We start from the raw sequence: 27,154 nt of genomic DNA on the forward strand, positions 1-27,154 counted from the left end.
CCTGTGCCCTCTGTCACACTGTCCCCCTCATCTGCCCTCTGTTCACGCTGCCCCCTCCTCTGGCCTCTGTCCTCCTCTTCTGGCTTCTGTCATTCTGTCCCCTCTCCACTGCGCTCTGTCACGCTGCCCCCTCCTCTGGCCTCTGGCCCCCTCCTGTGCCCTCTGTTACACTGCCCCCCTTCTCTGGCCTTTGTCCCCCTCCTCTGCCCTCTGTTATGCTGCCCCCTCCTCTGGCATCTGTCACGCTGTCCCCTCCTCTGCCCTCTGTCACGCTGTCCCTTCTCCTCTGCCCTCTGTCACGCTGTCCCCTCTCCTCTGCCCTCTGTTGCGCTGTCCCTTTTCCTCTGCCCTCTGTCAAGCTGTCTCTTCTCCTCTGCCCTCTGTCATGCTGCCCCCTCCTCTGGCCTCTGTTACCCTCCTCTCCCTCTGTCACGCTGTCCCCTCTCCTCTGCCCTCTGTCCCCTCTCCTGTGCCCTCTGTCCCCCTCCACTCCCTCTGTCACGCTGTCCCCTTTCCTCTGCCATGCTCCCTCTCACTCTGTCCCCTCTGCCGCAGCCAGCCAGAAAAAAAACAAATAAAACATAAACTTACCAATCCGCGTGGTGCCGGGACCCAGCATTCTCCCTCTCTCTCACGCAGCTTGCCACTATAGTAACAAGCTGTGTGAGAGAGGGGGATGCTGGGTCCCGGTGCCGCGCGGATTGGTAAGTTTATGTTTTTGGTTTTTTTTTTCTGGCTGGCTGCGGCACCCCTGTGACAGTGCCGCGGCACCCCTGGGAGCCGCGGTGCACACTTTGGGAATCCAGTGGCGCACGCAGGGGGGTTTCTGAGTCTCCAGAAACCCCCCCCCCCCCCTGCGCTAACTAAGTGGCCGCTATAGCTGCACTGTCCTATACAGCAGCCCCGGCGCTGTCAAAGAAGCGTCCGCGGCGGTGCTGTAGTGTATACAGCACCGCCGCGGACGCTTCTTAGACAGCGCCGCGGCTGCTGTATAGGACAGCGCTGAAGAAACGGAACTGCTGCGCATGCGCAGCAGCTCTCGCGGGGGGGTGGTTTTTTTTTGGGGTCAGGGGGGAAAACCCCCATCCCGACAATCCTCCGTTCGCCCCTGGAACCGCTGCCTTATGTCACTCAAAAAATAATATAAAAAGTTGCAACTAACACTATGGTCAAACCTCTGAAGAAAAACAAAAAAGGAATCATACGAAGTCTGCAAGGTTTGCTTCTCTAAACAAGTGCTGAAGGACAAGGAAAACTACCAGTGCTCAAATTATTACAGCATTAAAATCTACAAGACTGCTCACTTTTGATCCCAGGCTGAATAAATACATTGACATGCTAAGGCTGTCTCTACTAACTACTTTTGAACTGGAGTGATGCCGAAAGAGATCTTCCATAAAAATGTGTTCAAAGCAACCTCGTGCTGTTCACTCATTTATAAAAAAAATATGTAACTCCAAATGTCATCTGTATTACTTCACACAGATGAACTCCAATGAAAAAAAAAGGTGAAGTTCCAAAAAGTTATGGGGTGGAACAATGATCTAGCCCCTTGATTAAGTCCAAACAACTAGGAGTCATAAAGTGGACAAACTGTACATCTTGAGAATCCATTATTTGGCATTAGTCTGCCAAATATTCATGCATAAAGAAACAGGCTTAGTAACCATATAAGGCAGAAGGGACATTACATTCAGGAACCCAGAATTTTATATGCTACACTATATATGCTATTTGCCATTTTAGAGACAAAAAATCTGCCAACCTATAATGGAGGAACTATAGAGACCTCTAGAGTATAAGATACTTTAAATTATTGATTAGGTTCGAGGACACTCACTATTGTTAACTATAAATCACTACGCGTGTGAACATTTAGTTCACCATTGGGTGTCTCTTTTAATTTCTTACTAACAAAAGATAAAGCTTTTCGTGTCAGCAGAGTTTAGTCTAAAGTGTTCCACCTCAACCATACCACACAGCAGAATGATAGACAATAAATTCAGCAATAGCATACAGAATGCCATGCAGCAGAATGGCAAAGCAAAAGCGGAATCTGAAGATTGTATCGTCGAAACTTTGCACTCCTTGCAAAACTGCCTGCTACAGGATGAGATTTGATTCACGTAAAATTTCACTACAACTTTGCTCATCTCTAAGTTTTGCATTATTGCCGTTACTACGGTAATTTTAATTCAGGTTTTTTGCAAGAATCAGTTTTGAAGGTACGGTAGCAACGATAGTAATGCCCATCTATCACATAGTAATGGTAATAGTGCATAGCCCGCTTTATTCTAAAGAACAACCTGGGAAATTTAATCTGCCCCTATGACTTGAAAATTTAGTTATCTCATAGTTGCCTACTCTTCTTGACTAGTAATGATAGTTAAGTGGCAGAAGCAGGGTGTCATTGCGGCTCAGCCCCCGGCTGTAATAGGCTAGCAATGGTGATGACCGGTCAGGGGGCAAAGCCTAATGATGCGTTCTGTCGAGCCCCGCCCCCCACACCCCCACTTCCCCAGGAGACCAACTTGCTAAAGTTGGCAAGTATGAGCAGTCATGTGCCTCAAATGTGTAGATACAGATTGAAGGCTTCAGACAGATTTTGCTGTAGTGGTAAACTTTATTTCACTGCTGACTGTTTCTAGTTTAAGTGAAGCCCTAAGCTGAGGGCAATTAAAATTTCGTGCTATATTTCATCAGCACTGACATTAGGGGTTAACAATTTGTGGCAGCCAGCCTATCACTCCTGGGGGAGTGGTTTCCCAAGAGGGCATAAATTACCTTGGAGCTGTGGGCTGGCTCTCTCTTAGTCCTGGATGTCAGATACCTCCCTCCCGCCCGGCATAAGCTGGTTATACTAAATTTAAGTCCTTGTCTTAGGGCAAGGCGCAGTGGGTAGGAGAGCAATGCAGTCAGCGACTAATCGAAGGTACTACCGTTTAATTGGCGGCACGTCACTGCCCCTTTTGCAGTAACCTGACTCTTGGCCTCTGGGGCGGAGGATATCCTGTCGTATGCGACAATGGGAGTCCAGTAGGGGGCAGTCACGATGACGCCAAGTTTAGTACCGACCGATCGTAAAGATTTGGGATCCGTAAAGTCTGGGGACAGCGGTATTGAGTTTCACCTTACGCTGTATTGGTTTAGAGTTTAGTCATTAGCTGACTGCTTCGCTCTCATCGCCATTCAGAGTTTTAAAATAAAATTTTTCCACTAAATAAATACGCCCCTTTTTGCCAAACTTATATCTGGTGTCCGTGTCGTTATTTTAGATAAGAAGGTATTAAGTGTTTAATCATTAAGGTATAAGTGCAAGGATAAAAGGTATTAGCGCTGAACATTTTATTCATTTTCTATAACATTTACTGTATTTACATTTACTGTACTTTTCAGGTAACTATAAATAACAAATCTGACTACTTGTCCTCTTCTGTATAGATTTTCCTCTATGTATTAGCTGTTGCAATCAGCATAAGGCACAATTTAAAGGATGAACAGAGCGGATCTATTGATTGTAGTCATGTGAACCACAGGCAAACACAACATATCAAAGCATATGCAGCTGCACAATGTGTCTTAGGGTAGCTGCAGGATTTTTAATATTGTATAGGTCTTTTATACATTCCTTTTATAATCATTATTGTGTACAGCTGTAGGACCCCCTACTACGTAGCCCTTGCTCCTTACCTCCCATGTGAGTGGAGAGATACGATTCTTACCAGGAGCAGCAATAGGATTTAAATTCTATCTGAATGAGTGACCAGTTTTCCTATTGGAGACCTGAAATGTAGTGTTAAACTTTTTTGTATAAGACAACATTACCTAAGCATTAAACAATGATATAAGCTCATCTACTATAATTTTGCAATATGAGAATTAAAAGAAATTATTTGCCATGCTGAATTTGATTGTAAATACAAATACAATATTTTATGTGATGTGTTTTGTAATGGTCAACAGTGACACCAGTATGTCTGTCACACTAACCAGGCTAGTCATGTTCATTGCTTTTAGAAACACCCTCTCACATAGAAATTAATGGGGCTGATTTAGAGTAAGGTCCACAATTTGCAGCCAAGCAATCTATGACACGTTCCAAGAGGTTCAAAGGCAAACATTTATTTTTATTCAAGGTACTGTGACTGGGTAGGGGGCCGGTACCATCTCCCGGTGTAGACAGTGTTTATAGCAGCTGAGAGATTTCACACAGCTCCAAACAGTTTATGCAACTGGCCTCAGACAGTTTTATGCAGTAAGAAAAAAGAAAACTCCAAAATAAACACCTTGCCGTCCGGCTCTAACTAAACACTGGTCACTCCTGACTAATAAACTAAGACAAAACAAAAAGAAGTTTCAGCACAGTTTACTTATAAGCAGATATCAGGCTTTCTTAAACAGAGATTCTGCAGCTCCTGTCTCCAGCCAGTCAGAGACTGACTAAGATAACTTGCAGCCTTTTACTAGCACCACTCAGGTGCAACTTGCCCTCACTCTCCATTCATAACTCCGGCTTTTCGACAGGCCTATAGCCCTTCAGAAGCTTACACACAATACACATTTTCCTGGATTTTTAAAACAAGTAGTTAGGAATCTAGGTGAAATATCTCTGCCATCAAGCACTAATCCGGTGATTTTGTCACTCATTCCCCTCCCCTGTTTCGCCCTAGAGGCCAAAATACTTGTAGCCCCCTAGCAGAAGACTCAAGACAGTGCATTAGCGTTGGCAAACTGTGTACCGGGTCTATGTTCCACTGTAAACCCGAAATCCTGTAAGACTAGAAGCCATCTCATAACCTGGGCATTCTGGCTTTTATCTGCAGGCATTCATTTTAACGGGCATGATCCATCACAAGCTTAAACTGTCTACCAAAGAGGTACTACCTCAGAGTGTCTAATGCCCACTTAATAGCCAATTGTTCATTTGCTACAATGGCGTAGTGCTTCTCATGCTCATTGAACTTTCTGCTCAGACAAATTATAGGATGCTCCTCCCCATCTCTTGTTTGGGACAACACAGCACCTACCCCTACATCTGAGGCATCTGTGTGTATAACACATTATTTTAAAAAACCTGGCATTATTAATACAGGCTTCATAGATAACGTCACTTTTAATGCCAGAAAGGCTTTCTCTGCCTCAGGGTTCCACTTCACCATATTAGACTGCTTTCCCTTTGTAAGGTCTGAAAATGACACCGCTGTGGTGACGAAATTAGGAATGAACCACTGGTTCACTGTGATCCCCAAAACGGCTTTCAATTGTTTCTTCATCACAGGACGGGCCATTTTTCAAAAGCCTCAAATTTATTGAACTGGGGATTAACCGATCCTTTTCCTATGGTCAAGTACAGGTAGCTAACCTCTTCCATCTCTAGGCAATATTTCTTAGGGTTGGCTGTTAGACCTGCCTTTCTAATTGAGTCCAACAATGCTTGGACTCAATCTAAGTGATATTCCCAATCTGGACTGTGAATCACAACATAATCCAGATAGGCCGTTGCATACTGTCTGTGGGGCTTCAGCATCTTATCCATGGAATGCTGGAAGGTTGCTGGGGCCCCATGTAATCCAAATGGCAACATATTATATTCATAAATCGTCGGGTTTTTCTTTTGCATTGTCGGCCAATGAAACCTGCTGCTGTTCCTAACTTTTCTATTAACTTATCCACACGGGGGATGCTGTAGGCATCAAATGTGGACACTGCATTCAGCTTACAAAAACCATTACATAAGTTATTGGCATCTGAATTCATGATTAGCACTAAGGGGCTGGACAACTCACTGTTAGACTCTTCTATAACATTGCATTCAAACATTTTTCTACCTCCTTGGAAATAGCCTCTCGCTGGGCTTCATGTATCCACAAATTAGCAAAAGAGGAGAGACTGCCTCATTCAAACAAATGTCCCAGTGATAGGATCCCTCTAGAGATCCAATATGAGAGGTTTAGGTCCAAAATTTGGATACTGCCTGTATCGATACATTCATCTAAACCAGGACAGATGCAGCCCCACACTGTCAAGGCATCTCTAGTTAGAGTAGGCAGGTTGTGAGCCAGAGGTCTCCAATATCCAGGGACCCAATATCCAAGGGGAAGTCTAGATTGCAGACCATTTCTATATCAAGAGAGAAATCCATCGCTAAACACATGTGCAAAGGGCCCAGGATATAGTGCCATAATGGTCTTTAGAATGTCCCTATAAACCCAAACTGTTCTACGACCCTTGTCATGTAGGACCAGCAGAGTCTGTCGAATGCCTTGTCAGCGTCTAGTGAGAGAAGTAACATAGCATTCAATAACACTTTTATATGGAGTGGATTGCCCTCCCATGTTTATTTTGCCACATCCAGCAATCCTCTAGGATAGTAGATCAAACAAAGAGAACCCAGTAGAGGACTGAGGACCTAGATCTCTATCTACAACTTGGTTTTAAGGATTTGTTGAATCTGTCCACCAAACCATCAGTCTGTGGAGGTTAAACTGATGTCCTGAAGTGAGTGACACACTTTTAGCCACTGCTGCTAGTTTTTCTCGATGGCCACTTGTTTAATCCTGGTAGCTTCCTGCTGAGCCGCTGCAGCTTGCAACAAGCCCTTAACCATTTCCTCCATGTTTCCTGGGTTTTTCTGCAATTTTGTAACCACTTTTACCCAGAACATGTATCACGCTTTAAACAGTCTCTGCAGAGTATCACCACTGTAATTTTAATTCCTAAGCCAGCACAGACCTGCTGCTGTTTTCAATATGCACAGATCTTTTCTTGTGAGCCTTTTCTCCACCAAGTTTTGACCAGGAAGTGGTGCCCCGTACCATCTCCAGTGGTAGACGGTTTTAATAGCAGCCGAGAGATTTTACACAAGTCCAAAGATTTCATGTGGGTTATGGTGTGTTGTAAGTGAGTAGTCATTTTTTGGTTTTCTTAATGCAAAAAAAACAAGTCAGTTTCTTTTGCATTAAGAAAAAAAAAGATGGTCACTCGCTTACAACACACCTTAACTCACATGATTTCCCTGGCTTAGCTGGGCTTTGTTAAGCGCAGGCAATCAATAATGGGGGATCAGAGCAGCTATTGCTGCAATCCATGCCACCCATTTGAACAAAGTCTCTCATAACATAATTATCAATTTAGACGCTGAAAAGGCATTCGATAAAATTGCTTGGCCACATATCACTTGGTTGCTAAAATTACAACATTTTGGGCCAGTGTTCCGAAACTTTAGTACACTGTTACGGCTCACGCCGCAGGCATCAACTCCTAGAACCGCTTCAGAGGTCTTCGCCTATAGGAACAACGTTTCCCGTAGAGCTAGATGCACTCACAGGTACTCTGATGCCCCCAGGTCTTGTACTCTAGTAGTAGGAGCTGATACCTGAGAACGTAGCGTAGTAGTAACACCAAGGTGGAGTGAAGATTCCGGCAAGTAATATGAGGGTTGTTGGCAAACAGATGCGTCTAGGTTCAGGCCAGAGGTCAAAAAGGTCACGGGCAATATGGCAGTGTCGAAGTCCAAGCAAAGGGGTCCAGGTCACAGGAACAATCAGCAGCATCTAATACTAGCAGGGGGTCAGGTTCACAGGCAGTCAATCAGAGTCTAAATCCAGGCAAAGGTCGGGAACAGGAGAGTGGAAGAATCAGAAACAGCAACACAGCAGGACAGTATGCAAACAAGCAGGGACTATAACCGACAGGGAGGCTTTGCCCCTTTCTGCCTTAAATACAAATGCGCACCAATAGAAAACTGGGAGGAACAGCAGGAGAGGATTAATTCAGCTGAAGCTGAATACTGATTGGCGCACGCACCCGGCTGCTCTAGATGCCGGGACGCGGTGCTGCAGAGAATGATAGTCCCGACCATTGGCAATGGCCGGGACAAACTGGAAGTGACGTCCCGGTTATCATGACGACGGCCGGAACGCTGGGGCAGAGAGTCGCGGCAGTGCCCGGAGCCGCCGCGGCTCGTGACATACACATGATTTACACTGCCCCCTCTGCCCACATGGCAGCTAATAATATCAACAGAACCCTTTGCTCTTCACATAGAGGCACTTGGCATGGTTGCCCTTTGTCCCTGCTACTCTTTAACCTGGCCCTGTACCCGCTCCTTTGATGCTTTCTTTCTCAAAACAATATGCATGGCATCAAAATAGAGGTAAAAGTCATGGCTTTCAACGACCTTCTCATTTGCACTTCTAACTCTCACCAGTCCATACCACTCATAATAGCCATGATAGATAGATTCACATCATTTTTTGGTTTGTCTATCAACTATGACAAGTCTGAGGCCTTGGCCATCCACGACCAGATGAAGCAGGGCTGGCGTGACTACTTTCTTTTTCGCTGGGCCCAAAAATATCTCACACTTTTGGATTAATCTCCCCTCTCACCTCCCTTATTTTCATACCATTAATGTTAAACCTATACTCTGTTAAATCCAATGGGAGCTCCATGACTTTCTCGGGCGATGTTACTTGATTAAGATGTCTCTCTTTCTGAAGATATTGTACATTATGCAGACGACTCCTCTCCTACTCACCAAATTGGATCTCTGCCATCTTAACAAAAGCATATGGGACTTTATCTGGCGTAACAAAAGAGCCAAGATCAGCATGTTCAAATTACAACAAAGTCCCCAGAAAGACAGTGCTAATCTACTTAATGTACAGTTCTACAATTTGGCATGCCAGCTTCGTTTTGTAGTAGATTGGATAAGAGGCAAGAGGACTTTAACAGTTGTATTATTAGATTCCAAACTTGGTGCCCCTCTTTCCCTAAGCTATACTCTTCATGCACCCCCCCAAAATTGAAGAATTTTGCTATTGATTGTATTCTTATTAATACCACCTGTCGAGCCTGGATGGTTGCCAAAAAGACCTATGACCACCCTTATACTCATTCCTTATTCCTCCCTTTCATGGGCAACCTGGATTTCCAAAATGGTTAGGCAACCCTACCCTTTACTAGCTGGATGCACAAGCCCTGTCCATGTTAAGGACCTTCTCGACTCTTCTAAGCATCTTCTCACACACTCGCAGGCCACTGACAAATTCCTATACCAACTCCTCAAAGAAGAAAAAAATTAGCACCTTACCCAAAAAGCCACCATATATTATACCTGATAGCAGTGATTACAGCTCTTATTTAAGGATTTTTGTGTTAATCCTGTCGAAGTCTTATAATTGGATGAACGAAAGTATATTGGTTAATATTGTTTTATTGGCCGATTGCACTCAGTATGTCACGCTACACGTGGCATACGGCGATCGCCTGGTAAAATACGCACGTACACACTCGCATTACAACATTTAGTTATTTATATAACTCATATTCATATTGGTTCCATTACACAGTAATTTATGAGCAGATAGTATTTAGTTTATTATTAGTTTATATATTATGATTATATGTACACGTCAGTGTTATTTAAGGTTCAGGTTATAGGAAATGTGTCATGTCTGATATCATTCTAATCCCCTATTCACCAGCAGCTGTCCGGTTCCATCGCCGAAGAGATTGCATATTGCATACTCTAGTTATTGATGTTAGGCAATATCTTGTCAGATTGATATCAGAATGTAAAATGCTAATGGACTAGTTGTAACTGGTTTCTGGGTGGGAGAATAATCTGGAATGTTGAGGGGGTTGTTTGAACTAGCCTATGACCTGTTGACCCTTGACCCACCCGAAGTCTGGACCTATAGAAGCAAGCCACGTCATCTGCATTGTTCTCTCTGTAACACTGAATGTAATTGGGAATGCGCTCCCAGTCTTCAGTCTACTCTGACCACAGTGTTCAAGGGTGAACTACTGTCCACTGGTGCATGTGGTAGAGCTGTGGTATGTTTGTATCTTTTGGTATTGGCTGTACTGTACTGTATCATAATATAATTAATGTATTGAACTGTTAACTTTTTACATCTGCTAAAATAAATCACTTTGTGCGTTAGAAACACAATACAATCGCAATGCTTATTTGAAAACGATAGAATTACTTTAATAATCCATGCATTCAACATAAAACTTGCATCTTGTGCTTTTTACACTGACACATTTGTCTTCCTCTCCTGCCACCAATTTAATTTCATGCAAGCCACTCTTTACATCAGTGTAAATCTCTTGACCCTTGGCCAACAAAATCTGGCTAGTCTCTTTGATTCACTCATTTCTAATGTCCCCTATACCATCTCCAATATTTACTCTACTATCAAACCTAACCTAATTCCAGAGGACAAAATACCGGGGATACAACACTGGTCACAACACTTCCCCACCCTCAATAACAATGATCTTCTCTGCACTTTCTATCTTACACAAAAAAAATTATACCTGCTAGCAGCTACCAGGACATGACATATAAAATATTGCATCAAACCTATCTATCTCCCAGATGCTGACACTGGATTTGTCCTCTCCTAAGATGGTCTCTGCCTGAAGTATCCAAAACCTGAAGCAAACTTGTTTCACTGCTTGTGGGATTGTCCGCATATATGTGCATATTCTATGACAATTTGAAGGCCTTTGGTAGTGTTGTGCTGGGTGTTCCCTTTCAAATTATCCCTCAGTGGGCCATCATGGGTTACATGGCTGATCAATCAGATATCGCCCAATGTGACAAAAAGCTTTTGATGTTGTTGGCAGAGAAGGGACGCAAAGCCATCCTCTTACAGTGGATACATTAGACTCCCCCATCTTTTGACGTGGCCATGTCCAGGCTTATCTTTTTATTTCAAATGGACTGGTTGGAAACAACACATAACAAAGAACTATTGACAGCAGCCCTTTTTCAATGTTGGGGAAAGTTCATACACACACTCCCACCATGCACCAAACTTGCCTTTCAAAAGTCTTTTCAATACACATCCTGGTATTCCTTTTAATTCTTAGTTAACCAGACTCCCGTTGTTCTGTGATACACATGTCTTCCCTCCCACGTCCCTCACATCTTCACGTCTACCTCTAGACTTTCTTCACATACTCCTTTGTACATTCAATTTCTGGCTCCAGTGATGGATCACTGTTCTCTGAACTCGGGTGGGCAATGAAAAGATAGTTAGTTAGTTAGTTAGTTAGTTAGGTAGTAAGTTAGTTTAGTTTGTTAGTATGATAGTTAGGGTTTAGATAGCTGGGTGGTTAGATTCTAGATACTTGATGTCTGGCTTCTCGCCTATTCAGCTTATATGTAGGTTCAGGTTTGAGGCTGGGCTCCCCCTTAGCATACACTCCTCCCACGGATCCAGATTACTGGCATCCTTCGCTCTGCAAACTAAGACTCTGCAGCCTCTGTCCCCGGGCAGTGAGAGACTGGCTGAGCTTTCTTTCAGCATTTGACCAGCACAACTCAGGTGCAACTTCTGATTACCAGCCAAATCACTGGTAACTTGGAAGACCCAGTTAACGGGTCTAAAAGATGGAGCCCACAATCACTCACCATTTATTACCCCAAGACAATTTTCTGGCTTTTCAACAGTCCTAAAGCTATTCAGCAGTTTACACACAATACACATTTTCCTGGGGTTTTAAAACAAGTAGGTTAGGACCTAGGTAAAATATTTTTGCCATCAATAACTATTTCAGTGACTTTGTCGCGGTACACACATACTGGCCAGCTCTATTTTACAGACTTAAATAGGCATTGAAACTTAAACTTGACGATGCATGTGCAATATTCGACGCAGACTACAAGAAACATGGAATTGGTCACTGCTGCTAATAAGATGCTGGACAGATAGATCACATATATATTATTTGAAGACAGAATGTCATATGTTTAATAAAAGTAGCACTGAAACTGTCAGTATCATATTTACTCAAGTAAAAACTGCAACTACCCTCAGACCACAACAGGGGTATAAAGCATACTTGCCAACTCTCCCGCATTGTCCGGGAGACTCCCGCATTTTGCGAGAGTCTCCCGGACGAGTGTGGCAATCTCCCTGATAGGAAGGGGGAAAAATTTAGTTTAAACGCCGCGATTCACCCGGAATCGCGGCGTTTAGCCCCGCCCCCACTGTAAAATGACGCGATTTGCGTCATTCCGTCACGGGGGCGGGGCCAAAATGACGCGATTTCGCAGCCCCGCCCCCTGCACGCCCACGTCCCAGCCGGCATCTCCCGGAAGAAAAAAAAAAAAAGTTGGCAAGTATGGTATAAAGGCACACATCACTTAGACTTCCTCCTTTAACATGTGATTATTAACAGCCTGGGACCAACACAATGGTACCTTGTTGACTTTGAGGCGGTTGTAAAAAGTAGCAGAGCTTTTAGGTGCATGCAAGTGTGTGGGTGTTATTACACAGGCATGTGTATTGTGTTGGCAACTGAAGCCCAGTTCCAGTTTCTTAGGTATTGCTATTTTACAGAATCTGCTATATAGATATTTATAGCCACCATATCACATCCCCTGGATCCCACCTGCCAAGAGGTTACATATCCATCAAAGTTAGGGGCTATAGGGTCTGTCTTTAATACATGTAGTACGTTTGTGTGTGTTTGCAAATAATTGCTATTTTTTCTGCTGTTTATGGAGATACAGTATTCACATTTTCAGCTCTTCTGCAGCAATAAGGGTAAACCACTGGCCATTCTCCCACAGAAGCTTTAGAAATATGCTCCACATCCAATGATCCCACCAAAGCTGTATAGAAATGAAGTTATGGAATTATATATCTAGCGCTTATTGGACCCATTAAAATAATAACACTGTTTATACAACGTTGACAGTGCTAGTTTACCTTCCATATAATAATTTGCATAAGGCTTAATACGCTCACAGCTAAAGGATTACTTTTCAAATACAAATTTAATAAAATTAAACTAATTAAAACTTTCATTTAAAGCATCATATAAAAGTTTGTGAATTAGTTCGGGAATTAGTCTGAGCCCATTCTAGTCAGGTTGTTTTTTCATGTAGCACACAAATATCAACTTTAAATTTCAGTGTACAAATAAGCTATCAAGTATTTGTGTGCTACATGAAAAAACAGTCAGTATTTTCCTTTAAAAATAATAAACTAATTTGCACCCCTTGCATTGTAACATGGTTTTGTCCAGAAAACTTAAGTAAGAAAACTTACTCAATTTTTTGCCTAAGGTCCTTAATGAATCAGACCCATAGTCATTAATGACAAAACATTTTAAAAAAAATGTTGTTTAATTGTATTTTCTTTTTCCCCCATCAAATATATTTATGAGAATGTAATTAATGTGTACTGTACATAAAATAAATGTTTACGGTTGTTCTCAATTGCAAACACTTAGGTTTAAATTTACTAAACTGCAGGTTTGAAAAAGTGGAGGTGTTGCCTATAGCAACCAATCAGATTCTACCTGTCATTTTGTAGAATGTACTAAATGAATGATAGCTAGAATTTAATTGGTTGCTATAGGCAGCATCTCCCCTTTTTCAAACTCGCAGTTTAGTCAATATACCCCATACACTAGACTTGTAGCTGGAGCAAAAGATACAGCAGAAAAACTAGTACCTTGGAGACTTTCTACCACCTCCACTCCTCTATGGTCTCCACTGCCTCCTATCAACTTACCACCACTACATGACACAATCGTACTACTACTGAACACTATTACATAAATACTTGCTTACTTTTGCCTTGCTTGGGGCAACAGAAAACACCCCTAAGGGCATTCCTGATTTGGGTGAGGTTTAAGAAAAAATATCTTAGTCTCATTAGCTGTAATATAAGTGTACATAATTTTAAAGCTGCCATCCCATTAATGTGCACTTTTTATCATAAATTACTTTGGTTTACTGTAAGAAGACTTATAGTTTTGTTGTTTTATTCTTTCCTTTTTACTTCAAGCTGCTATTAATGATATACAATTTGCTATGTGTCATGTACCTACAATGGAAACCACAGTCACATGACGAAGTAATGAGTCTTTCTCTTACTCAGATCGGGTGACCCTTTTCTGCTAGTCAGTTTAGGGGGATGCAATTCCTGTGGGTGAATGCAAGTGTGATTTCCTTGGTAATTTCCTTGCAAAATCATTAGAAACCACAGTTAAACATATTTGAACAACATCTTAGGAACACCAGCAACAGTCTCCATCTTCTACATTTAGAAAGTACATTCCTCATTTCACTAGCCTGGATAAAGTAACTTGCTGGTTTTCGTTTTCACCGTTTTCTTTGGTTTATTTGCCTTTTTACATGTCTCACACAAGATATTGCAAAAACTTTAATTCATGCATTGACTGTTGCAATTCATTCCTTCTGGTACTCCCCTAACCAGACTTTCGCCCCTGTATTTTATTTTAATTGCAGTGTCTAGACAACTTGTCCTTGCAAAATGTTCTTCTATTGCTGCTCTGCCCTGCCAGTCTTATGCTGGGTACACACAGGGGCGGGCTGTACCGGGGGGCAGGAGGGGAGGGGGGCAGCGGGCCGCTCAGTTTAACGGCTGTTCGGGCCGGCCGCCTCCCACCCTCCCCCCCGTGGATGCAAAAAAAATAGGTTACTTTTACCAGCGGCCGCATCAGCGCACAGGCGGCCGCATCACATGACACGCGATCTGGCCGCGTCATTAAAAAGCTTATAAAACCAAATCAAATGATTCAATGTGTTTGGAATGAAAAAACATGATCGTGGAAGCGTACACAATCTTGCATTATCAAGCTAAATGGTCATTTATCGTGTGATCTGCACGATAATTGTATAAGTGTGTACCCAGCTCTACTGACTCCAATGTAAAATACTTCTACATGCAAAACTTACAGGTCTATAACTTCCTGGCTCTGATTTTGTTCCTTTTCTGCCAATCACTTAATACTGACTCTGTTATGATGCATTCTGTAAATATAAGAAATAGAGGTCTATTTATTACTAAACTGAATTCATTTAGAGCACGTGGGTGGATGTCATACAGGCAGGTGATTTATCTACCTTAATCTTGCTTAGACAAATCGCCATTTCCTCCTGAGTTAAAGAAGTAATAATTAATGGTGTGCTTGGGTTATTACTACACAACATATTTCCAGTAATTTTTTCTTCCTTTGCAAACATTGTTAAAAACAATAATGGCCTATTAAATGCATTATTTTTATCCCCAACCAAATAAGTTCACCAATATATACTTAAGTGGCCCAAAACTATCAGTTTCTATTTAGTTATTTTGCTATTTATATACGTAAAACAATTTAGGGATTAGACTTACTTTCTTTTGCAAACCGTCTGTTGATTTCTGTCTTTTTTTTATCCTGATTCCCATTTTACAGATTTTGTTACTTTCCTTACTTTCCAACTCTGTGGCAACTGCTGGAGGCTGTCAGTGTTTTTGTCTTCTTTCCTCAACATGAGGGACTACTTTTCAGTCCAGAATCTGTTTCTGTCCAGAATCTTGGAGGGTTCCTTGACTACTGTACCAAAGAGACTCAAAAAAGTAGCAATGTCTTTGCAGCTTTTGAGACCATCACCTGCCTTTCCTCTCTTTGAGTAGGGCAGATGTCCACAAAGTGGGAGAAAGGGGATTCAGGTGTTACATCTTTCACCGCCTCCCATATCTCTTACAGATGGCTATGGAGGGGAAAGTGATAAAGAAAATCTCCTTCAGGTAGCTCTTCACTGAGAGTGTCTAAGCCTTGGAGAATCACTGCTCGGGGTTCATTTTCAGTCATATATGGGATATTTCCATCCACCTCCTTAATCTTCAGGACCACTGTCTGGCTCATCCAGGGCTGGAGTCCCTTGAGGAAGGTCCTGGCTGGGTTTCCTATGGCCTGTTGCTGGAGGAGTGATGGATGTGGAAGGGGGACAGTTGAGCAATTTCTTCCCTTTCTTATTCCTGGTGGCAGGAGCAGAGTTGGAGGCTGGAGAAAGAGGAACTGGAACCACTGAAGCCATCGTCCTAGAGGCTTTTCCCACAATCAGAAGGGGCTTGAAAGATATTTGGAAAAAGGTCTCTACAGGTAGGTGGAGCTCCTTGTTGAACATTCATATTGTGTGCCTTAATGAATCAGTCCCATGGTATCTCCATACATAAAAGTAGTAGCAGAATACTTGTTTGTGTTTGTCCATTTGTTTATTTGTCCATTTGGGTAGATCATGGTGAAAAATTAAACACTCAAATGCAGATGTAACAATCACCATCATCATGAAACTTTGCACACAGGGTAGGTGCAAGGGTCCCAAGGACAATTCCATTTTGCACCACTTTTCCTTTCAGCTACCGCTGTGTGCCAATGTTACCTACATGTGCTATAAGTGCTAAAGTTTGTTTTTAATCTTCCTTTCAATTGCTTCTCTTTCGCACATGTGACCACATACTTTGTTTTTCACTGGGTTCACCATCTCCAACTGTGTTATAGGAGTGCTCTGGGTGATGGTGATCTCCTCATCTTCATCTTCCAAATCTTCACCTGCAGAGGCCGGTGACATGCCCATTTGTTTTCTCAGGTCTCTTAGCTGTTCTTTAAACTGGACATAGTTATCATCCTGCCTCAGGGCCTCCTCTGTACTATTCTTCTGAAGCGCAGTGTATCTCTCGTGTACAAACTCTCTTAAATCTGGGATCTCATCCGGTGGGTCACGTTTTAATTTAAGTCTCCTCAACTACATCTATATATTGGTTTATATCTCTGTTCAATGCAGCGTATTCCAAGATGACGGGTTTCATGCTGCCCACATGTTCCATGTCACAGTCTGTCTGAAGCAGATGTAATACCACTACAGTTGTAATATCCATTCCTGTGTCTATATAAGTTTGGCAGTTCTTCAGGGATGAGAGGGAGGTATCCAGAGAGGAGAATGAGCTTAAAGATACAGCACTAGCAGACATGGTTTAATAATGTAGAGTTCATTGACAGCACTGTTGGGCAGCTAAGCTATTGGTACCTTGTTTTGGGGGGTTCAAAACAAACCAAGCACTTCAGCCACAAATGTGGCACTCCTTGTAGCTGGAGTGCTTGCTTTGTTAAAATGTACATGCCCTTTTCAATATTTTACATAAGGGTGTGTGGGAGGGCCCAAGGGCAATTCCATCTTGCACCACTTTTCTTTTCTGCCACTGTTGTGTGGCAATGTTTCCTAGATGTGCTATGAACTGTTGTGTGTTTGTCTCGTTGCTCCGTCGCTTAGCATCAAGCCAGGTCCCTGCAAAAGTGGATGAAAATAATATTGTGACCTGTAAGGTGGTCAAAATTGACTGGAAATTAGTGTTATTGGGGTTAATAATAATGTAAGAACAAAAAAAGAGCAAAATGATGTAATTTTAGCATATTTTAGCTATTTTTCTAAAAAAAATACAGATCCAAAACCAAAACACGCGAAGGTGGTTTTGCCAAAACTAAAACCAAAACACAAAATTAATCCAGATCCAAAACCAAAACACGGGGGTCAGTGATCATCTCTACTTGTAAGGCGCTACCACTGATGATTACTAGAAGGAGAGGCAAGTACACTTGCCTTAACTCAAAGCTGGACGTGAAACTTATCGCAAAGTGGCGAAACCCTGATTTCACATGAGGTCCGAAATTTTCTTTGAATTAACAGTACTGAAGACACATTAGAGTATTCCTTTCAGTGCAAAAGCGCATGGAAACTTCCACATGTCCCATAGAATTGAATTAGTCCCCTAGTGTCACAAATGTGAAATGCAATTCTTTACATCACATAAAACCAAACCAAATACCTAGGGGTAAATGTATTAATGTCCGGATTCTTCAACTCCGGCGTGTTCAGCGTCTTCGGCAATTCAATTTAAAGCGGCGCTGCATTGTAAAGGGAAACTTAATACATTTACCCCCTAATGTTATAAAAAGTGTTGAGACATTATTACTCCCCAGGTATTAATACTCCTTCAACTTTCATGACATAATCCCATTTCTTGCTTTGCAAAGCTTGAAACTGTTACCGTAAATGGCAACCGATAATACTTTGCATTATTTTATAGTTTCATGAATTGAAACAGGTAATAAAATTCTTAAAGTTTAAATATATTATTTAATACACAGAACATTTCACATTTCAGTGCATTTTTCATTACTTAGTTTAAAATGTGAAGGTTTAAACTGTTCTATGATAGTGAAAGGGAATTAGGATGCTGTGTATAAAGTGGTTTGGTAGCAGTAGTGCTGAATATGTGTACAGAGTACAGCAGGAAATGCTCTTTCAAGGATTAATTTTGTCTTCCTAATTTGTATCAGTGCCTGCCTACATATCTCATATAGTAGCAATAGAAAGTGTAGCAATATCGGTCTGCAAGAGGGAGGGAATGCTGCTATGCCTGTCTCAGAAAATTCATGTGAGCATTCATTCATAGCTCAGTACATTAAATGTTTGTTCCAGCACATTGCTGTTTTATGGCTGTTCTCTGCACTGCAATTAATATGCCTGATGCAAATTGAAAACCAAGACACAATCCATCCTTCTCTTTCACAGAGCATGAGATGCCATTTTTACTGCCAAGCTACAGGGGTATGAGGGCCATTCTTTTAACTTGAAAGCTTGTTAGCTTATATCTGTATGTGTAAATGAGTTCTGTGTTGAAGTAATGTCAGTGGTTAGACTTCGATTATGCTGCTGTGCCTTCTCTTTCTGCACCTACTGTTTTAGTTGGGAAAAATCCATGCAAAGATCAATAAGTGAGATTGCATTAGGAAAACAAAGAATATTAACATTTCATTGTATATAGCAAAGAGATATGCAAGGAGCAGTTTAGATGTTACCCCAAAATTATCCAGTGGTGTGTTTCCTCTTGTGGAGTGTTTCCTCTATTGGTGTGCGATATCTGGTAGGTGGTGATTTTATATCACTCTGTAGTGGGGGTGGTAAGACAATAAAGTTTTATACTGTGTATATCCCTCTTGGTCCATGGAGGGATGCTCTTAAAAACAAGCTTGAGGAAAGAATCACTATTCATAGCTCCCTGTCACTTATAGGCTGGGATTGCTGTACTGTGGTGACTTCGCACACAGGCCCATTGCATTCATACACTCCGGCACAAATGCAGAGGTGCTTAATGGCTGATAACGTAACCATAGACCTTTTAGTCTTAACCTTAACCCTTTTTTAATATAATAAAAGACACCACACCTTGTTGGCAAAAAAGCAGGTGTGGTGTCCCCTTATGACTCCTGTCTTCTTATGACACGTGCCTAGGCATCACCACACCTTCCTGCTTTGTTAGACCTTAGTGATCCAAATAGTTATGTACACAAACCTCAGATTATAATTTCCCGCAGGCTTAATCCATCCCTCAGCTTTACAAGTATATAGTAGGAGCAGAGAACACAGCACATGGAATTCAGATATACACAAAAGATGTATTTTTGTTAGGAGGTCAGTGTGCACACATATGATTTCACTATAACAAGGTGTGCGTATTAAATGTGGTGCCTGACTAGGAACAGGGTGTCCATCCAAAGGAGCCACCTCTTGCGATGAAAGCAACTGCAGTCACTCTACCCCCAAATGGTGCTCTGTACAAATGGATTAGATCAATGCCAGTAGCAATAGTTAAGTCCTGCAGCTGCAGACATTACATTTTGAATACCAGCTCATCCATAGCTGCTGACCTTGTAGGCTGTCCACAGAAGGGATGTATTCCTACTTCATAGAGTGCCCCATAGTTGTAACTGCAGTGTTCATCCTATTTGTATCAGTCTGTCCTCTCAGTGTCTGACTGATGTGTGTGTTTTATTTGTGGGCCCTTTCTGATTTGTGTGTAGTAGTAGAGCCTGTAGTAACCCTGGTTCAATGTTTGCACCAAAGCAGGGGCCTTTAACCTGGCCCCCATGGTTTTTGCTATTATGTATTATCATCTAATAATCATTATTAATCATATTGTTAATCACATTTACTAATATTTTATGCATTATAACAAAGAAAAAAAGGTGGTTTGATTGCTTAAATTGTAAAAGGAAAATTTATGAGAAAATAAGTTTCATTCCAGACGTACTCAACCAATCACCCATATGTTAGGGCTCCCAGTATGAACACAACAGAAAGTATTGGTAGTTTCGGCAAAATGAGTGTCTTTATTTTGAGCACAGGTCACCCAGGTAATATAAAAAGGCAGTCAATATTAATATAGGTAACTCAAGTCCACAACAGGTCATGCTGGTGAGATGTATGTCAGAACCCCTGCAGACAGACAGGTGTTAATGCAGAATAGTCTGCTGGAGAGGGCAGCTCACCGTAGCAGGGAGTGAGCAACCAGAAAGTATTTGGCAGAATAAGATCATAATACAAAGGTACACTGGATCAAAAAGGAACTAAGTACTTGATAATGCTGGTTACCAGGTTTAAAAGAAGAAGCAGGAGACACTGGATATCAGGCACAAATGGTGAAGCACAGATTCAGGTTACCAATTTAGCAGATAAAGCATAAGGCACAAGACACAGGTTAGCCAGGAGGCACAAGGCACTGGATTAACCACGGGAGAATCAGACAAGAGGAAGATCAGACATGCCATGGTCAGAAGCTGGCAGATCCACAAATAATACCAGGGAGTAGAGAAGAGCAAAGTCAAACAAAGCCGGGGTCTACGTCATAAAAAAAGATGAAAAATTATGGAACAGGCAGAAGACAGAAAATCAGGAACACAACAGACTCAATTCACAGGAGTACTGACAGGGACCAGTTGATGAACTATAATGTTTGGGGCAGGTTTATAAGGCAGTGGAACTGGTGCAGGTGATGATCAGAGAAGGACTTTAACACCAGCAGGTGAGGTGGAAATGTCCAATGGTAAAACAACAGCACCTCTGGTAGCATAGAACTACTGCAGGCCAGATACAAATTAGGATCAGAGTCCTGATCCTACCAAACCCTTGATCAGCCCAACCATGCTACCATGCACATCACATTTGTCTTTTAGCATACATGCTTCAATGCTTTCACAAACAGTGTAAACTCCCCCCTACTTGGATATTTTTCATATACTGTATGTCTAGATGATATAGCCTTATTATTATAGCTATTATTATTATTATCTTGAATTTTTAAGATGTCAGAGTGCTCCTCCTCGCTGGACAGCTTGGAAAACAGGACTTACATAAAACAGCATATACAAGGTAGACAAAATAAAAGCAGACATGAAAGTAAATGGTAGGAAACCCCCTATTCATGAGGAAACATACATTCTAATTAGAAAAGGTCTGAAACAAGATGACCAAATGTGGCTCAGATTGGAGACTGAGACAGTTGTGAAGTTGCATTAATTTAGTGTCTTTAGTCTAGGTGGGATTATGGTAAGCTCTGATAAAGAGATGTGTTTTCAGAAGATTTAAAGGCTCTGGGAGAGTCTACATGGGTGGGGTTGGGAATTCTGTAAATGTCTAATGTCACGGGATAAGTCTTGTAGGTGGAAGTGACAGGTAGTTACCAGCGATGAGATGAGGCACAGGTCAGAGGTAGCTTTAAGAGGGCAAGATAGAAAGTATTTTAAGATTATATTTGTAAAGTATGAACGGATGGTGTTTTTGATAACTTTAGGTATTGGTGAATAATTTTATGAAGATTCTGAAGGACACATGTAAACTGTGTAGGGATTTGCAAATATGGAACAGTGAGAAAGGAAGATTGGTTTTTCATGTGGCATTTAAGATGGACTTAAGCAGGGATTGATGGGTGGGACTGCCAGATAGGAAGAGGTTACAGTAGTCAAGGAGGGAGATGAAAGAGTGGAAAGAGTATTGGTAGCATCTGATAAGTCAGGGGAGTCAAGGGCGACAAGATGGAGGAGACAGAACTTGGAGAGAGAATGTGTGACTCTCCTTTATGATGACATGAAATATGAAACAGGCTCAAAGTTATGGGCTGTGATGGATGAAGAGGGAGGTGGTGCACGTGGGCAGAGAATGAGCTGAAGGTGACAAACAAACAAAGGAAGTTGGAAGACTAAGTGGATATTAGCAAAGTGAAGTATACTTGATTGGCAAATGAAAGGGCAGTGTTGAAGATGAAAGGGTGAAATTATAGTAGAAAAAGTTGGCCAAGGAGCGAGATTTCCACCAGTGGCAAACAGTACTGTGGGAGTTTTTTCTAGGCTGCGGGTCTGTTTGATGTGCCATGGTTGAGGTTTGGATTATTGGAGACTATGGGCCTTATACATCAAGGCACGCATCTACCGATTTTGAACGTATCGTACACAAAATCACTCTGCGCATGTCCATATCCAGGAGATACATCCATGAATGCAGCCCTGTCCTCTCTGCCTTCGAACGCAAAGGACACTTACTAAAGCCTACGATTTTGGGGAGTGAATGGGGCAGGGAAGGGGCATTTTGTCGTAGTCAATATACAGTAAGGCGTGCCAAAACCAAGCACGCACATTTATATCCGAATCCAGCTTTGGTCAAATTTACTTGTTTTCCTGCCATATCGCTTGATCCAGCTACATGGCTAGTCTAAGGCCTGTTCAGTAGTGATGACAGTCTCATATGCATGCTATAATATGTATTTGCAATCAGGAGCAACAGTAAAAATTTATTTTATGCTCAGTAGACATTGAAAACAAACTAATAAATGTTTTTCATGAAAAATAAATACTTTTTTTAAAACTGTTTTATCAATAATGCCTTTATTATTAACAGGTGACATTAATCCAATTATTTTTATTTTTCTCTGTGCATTCTTTAGCAAATGTATAATCCATATAGATATTGAGCGTATCCTGCAGCAGCCTGTTTAGTAGAGCACAGCAGAACTACACCCAATTTCAACAGCACATGTATTAAGTAACTTGATGAATTTGCGAATGCGTAAAGCCTAAATACATGTATTTATATCTAAACGCAAGTTGCGCTAAATAGGGTCCTATATGTGGTGGCTGGAGCTGCATTGTCTATGGCAGAAGTGTTTATTGTAGAAAGATGCAGCCTGATTAGGGAAAGACACGGTGTCATAGAACAGTGTAGTTGTTTTAGTGAAAATGAAAAGTGAATCAGGTTGAGAATATTTAGGCATCATTGTGTACGTGTGGATTTTGGAGAATAAGGTAAGGTGAGTCTGGATAGGAGGTTGAGGTTGGAGAGCAGGAAGGCCAATATGGATAAAGTACATACAGAAAGGAATTTGGAAACTGGATCTGAGGGAGGGGTCAATAAATGGCAGGAACACAAAGGTTGAGACAACAGAATAAATGGATAGTGTGGTCTTCAAAGGTAAAGAAAAAGAGGCTTCTGGGGTATGATATGTAAGGTACAGTATAGATAAAGTAGAATGACCTGGTAGAGAGCAGCATGTAGTGTCACAGAACGTAAGCCAGGTTTTTGTAATGTCAAGGAGATTGAGGGATTTTGAAATGAATAGATAACTTAGATTTGATTGGGTAAATGCAAATGAATAGATTATGGATGGATGTGAGTTTGTAACAAACAGATCTTGTGTTCCAAAGTACACGGGAACAGGGGAGGGAGGGTAGTGGAGTTGAATAAAGCTTGAGGGGTTGGAAGTATGAAGTGGATGGAAAGTTTGGGGATGTAACAAGCACAGAGAGCGGATAGTGGAGACCGTACAGGGCCCAGGATTTGGTGAGATGATGCCAGCATCAATATGAAGAAGCAGAGCAAGAAATTGACATGCAAGGATGATTTGTGGTTGTGAGATTTGTAAATGCTTATGTAGTACAGTAAGTGGTGGGTACGGGAAACAAAACAGTTCATGGGTGCAGACTAGCAAGGAAAGGAAATAATAATATGGTAGGTAGAAATAGGATACTGGGGAGGGAAGAGGAGTTTGGAGAGAATCATGGTGAAAGTGAGTAGGAAAAATAGAGACATTAAATTTAGTAGATACATGGTGGAGTGATGTGAGAGTTGTTGACGAATGTGGATTATCTAATGTAGGTATTGAGAGAGTGGGGAGCTACAACTGAACAAAGTTGTGTTTGGTGTTAACAAAGTAGGGAGTATCTGCAGTTTTGACACATGTTTCATGATGTTGAGAGTTGGGCAATCACAGTTGAGATAAATGGGCACCAATAAGAGTTGATCCCAGTGGGATCGACAGCCAAGCGGTGATGGCAGCAGCTATAGCAGCTGATTTCAATGGAACCAGCAGTCAAATAGATATGAGGTCCAGAAGTTGAATAGATATGTTAGTTCAGTAGATACTTAAAACGGCTTAAATTTTAGTGTGATAGCAATCCTCAGTGCTTGTACATGAGGAGCCAAACCAGAGCAGACTATTTTTTCACTTGTACTTTCCCGACCTAAAGGTACGTTCACTAGGGATTTCAAACACACGGCACCAAAAAGAATTTGAAATCACAAGCCAGGGTCAGATTAAGGTCTAGGCACAGTAGACCTGCATATAGGACATTAGGATTTGAGGAAATATGAGACAAAATGATACTGTATCTTCTGTCCATAACCCTTATGTATCAACAGTCACCGCCTGGTGGTTCTCTGCATTAATGTGCTATGTAGAGCGGTGCTCACAGAAGCTGTTCACTCCAGAGCATCCATATACAGTACTTGTCAAAAGTATTCAGGCAAAGCTTTAATATGTTGCTGGATTACAAATATGTGTAAAAGTACACATATTTTCCCTTCAGTATTTTTAATGTAAACCGACATAAAATGCTTAATGGCTAATATCTCTTACTTCACTTAACCTCTTCTATACCATTAACTACTTATTATAATTGACATAAGACCTGAGTGTGACAAATTAAAGGATGATGATGGAGAAGGAGCAGTGAGTACAACTTCCGCAAGGCAACCAGGAAGTCCCAGCATCAACCAAGGGGCAACTACCAAGAAATAGCGATTCAAACTCCGGGTGCACATATCTACCTCGAGGACATTTGTCCTGGGCACTACTGAAATCGCAACCGCTCTGGGTTAAAGGATTGCACCCAAAAGTCTACCCACCGGGGCGGTATTTGGACTGAGACTATAAGCGACTGCTCAAAGAGAGGTGGATTCAGTGTGCCCACTACTGTACTCTGCACCCGACCACTGGGCGTCAACTGCAATGTGCATTCCAGCATCTCGCCATCCACTATTTCCAACGGCACATCCATGAATAACAGGTATTGTACATCAATCCTGAACAGTCTGCCTCTGACCACAGGCACATACACAGTCATCCAGGGAGGATGGGTGGGCAAAACCAGGAACTCCAGAGAGTGATTTTCTCTGCGCCCATCCTATTTATAGCTATCTCCCCTCCCCTGTAACATCAGATGTACGTACTCCCCCAAGTTAAACTTTTGACCCCAGAGTACTAAATACAGCCTAGAGACACAACCTACAGATTTTATTATCCTTCTTGCTTATTTCAGCCTTTAGTTCTTATTCTTAAACAAACAAGTGTAGAGACAAAATTAGTATTTTCCAGCATAAATCTTAAAATAAAAAACTGAAATATACGCAATAATTACTTTAATATAGAGCCATGTATTGCCACAATAACATTTCATTTTTTAGGGTAGGCGTCAACTAGCCTTTGCACATAGGTCAGGAGTGATATTTGCTCATAAGATTTTCCCTTGTGATGTCAGACACCGATTGCCAGGAATGGACCTCTAAAACCAGGTTAGTAGTTATTTTTCACATATAGCAAGAGTGGTTGGTTGTACCAGTTCTTAAGCAGTAGTATAGGCTTCTAGGGGTAAATGCATCAAGCTGTGATTCTTTCAGCGAAGACAAAAAGCTGCAAATCACTCAAGATCACCTGCAATTTTATGTGAAAAGTCGCCTTTTGCATTAATTTGCGATTTTGACATTCCAAAATCCAATCTCCGGTGATGTGTGTCGATTTTAAAAACCTATCCCAGTAGTGGTTCAAACTCATCCGAGAATCAACAGAAACTCGCCCGAGATTTAACAGAAGAGAAATAAATCATGCTGTTAGAGCTATAGGTACAATGTTAATATAACAGGAAGCACAATACAAGTTTTACTTATGAGGATAATCATGAATTCTGTTTAAATGGTGTCCACCATCTTGAAATATTAAATATTGCCACATCAGAAAAAAATAATTATTGCCCCACTGGTAAATAAATAGTAAACCACTATAATATAATAAAATAAAATAAAAATTCACAAACATATAATCATTAATGAAATTTGGGCCACTAATTTATTCAAAACATTTTTTTTTACTCGTAATAAAATTAATAATAATTTTTGTCCCTTTAAACCAGAATTCATGTTTACGTAAAACTTGTATTGTGCCTCCTGGTATGTTAACATTGGAGAGCAGTGGAAAGCAGGTGTGGTATCTGCCAATCTCGCCACTCCAAGCAGCATATTTAATGTAGCAATTTTCACAGCAATCACGGGTGGGTTACAAAATTGCAGCTTCATACATATGTTGTAATGGCTAAGAGCGCCCCTGCCCAGAAGACAACCACAGAACAACGTCATAAACGTTGGTGGGGTGCCCTTGTAAGGGCTAAGAGCGGCCCCACCCAGTGAGCCGCCAGAAGCCCCACGCCGAACAGGAGAAGAGGCGCCGTTGGCTGGAGGGTCTGGAAGGCCAGGAAAAGAAGACGGCAAGTTCAAGTTGAGTATCCTCTCAGTGTTAATTGATCACTGGAGTCTTTCTCAAGTAACTTGGGAGGCGCTGTTTACTTGTTGACATGGGTTCAAAAAGGGCATCAATGTCCCGGTATTGTGACATTTGTGGAAGCAATTGGTGGGTTGAGGTCAGGACTTTGAACCACTGCATGAAATTATACCTTTTTCCTTGCAAATAAAGGGCTTTGAGCAGTTTTAGGTTTGCACAACTTACATTGCTTTGAATTCTGGCCAGAAACCTTTATAGAGGCCTTATCTGCCAACAATATCTCCTCCTAAATCTTAACTGGATCACTCTCCTACTGTCTGGTAGACTCCAGGTGGTAAATGTATCATCTTCCGATTTATGCAAGTCGCCGATTTCCATGGCTTGCATAAATCAGAAGATGATACATTTGCCCCAGATGGGCTTTGATATGGCCCCTTTTGAGTAATAGCATTTTTTGCTGCCCTACTATAACACCTGTTATGCATTGCTCCTAATATAAATGACCGATGCACCTCTACTGTATTTGAAGCTACTACAGCTCTAGGTCTTTTAAAGTGATTTTTGACACAATGACTTGCTTCCCAAGTTACTCTTTTTAATGCTAAGTTTTTAAAGATGCCATTGCCAAGGCAGTACCCGCTTTTTGATTGTTCTGAATACAGAGCTCACTATGG

Source organism: Mixophyes fleayi, chromosome 12 (genome assembly GCF_038048845.1).
Source record: "Mixophyes fleayi isolate aMixFle1 chromosome 12, aMixFle1.hap1, whole genome shotgun sequence".
Classification (NCBI taxonomy): domain Eukaryota; kingdom Metazoa; phylum Chordata; class Amphibia; order Anura; family Limnodynastidae; genus Mixophyes; species Mixophyes fleayi.